Source organism: Canis lupus, chromosome 12, assembly GCF_011100685.1.
Source record: "Canis lupus familiaris isolate Mischka breed German Shepherd chromosome 12, alternate assembly UU_Cfam_GSD_1.0, whole genome shotgun sequence".
NCBI classification, from domain to species: Eukaryota; Metazoa; Chordata; class Mammalia; order Carnivora; family Canidae; genus Canis; species Canis lupus.
This window is the reverse complement of record NC_049233.1, coordinates 43,801,079-43,801,496: the sequence shown is the minus strand read 5'-3', so window position 1 is coordinate 43,801,496 and position 418 is coordinate 43,801,079. Positions and strand designations below refer to the sequence as shown.

Here is a 418-nt window from a genome sequence, read left to right as displayed (position 1 = left end):
CTGTAGAAAACACAAAGGGAATGTTATTAACAAATGAGAAAATCTGAAAGGGTACAAACACCAGCAACAGTTAACAGATGATGACATTAAGTCTCCATTCCAGACTTGATTCAACTCTTGCCTCTTAGTGCCGGTTATTAAGTGTGGACACTGCAGGCACATTTTCCACCTGGAGTGTGCAAGCAAGCTCAGTTAGCAGAATTGGTTTTGGAGAGGGAGAGTCAGATATTAACAGTTTATATTGTGCTTTGCATATACTCAAAAAGCTCCCAGGTTTCTGGGCTCCCGCTAAGGTGACCCAGGACTAAATCAAAAGGTGATGATAGAAGGAGGTTAGGAAGAGACAGTAGTCTTCTCCAGTTCACCTAATTATTAAGTCAGGTAATTCCCTTTTAGCCAAGTGGCTTACACTTGCCAC

General features: G+C 41.9%; 1 protein-coding gene across 1 annotated transcript in view; it reads right to left on the bottom strand.

The window, feature by feature from the left end:
* DOP1A (DOP1 leucine zipper like protein A) overlaps nucleotides 1–418 on the bottom strand; it is a 73,664-nt gene that overhangs the window by 613 nt on the left and 72,633 nt on the right.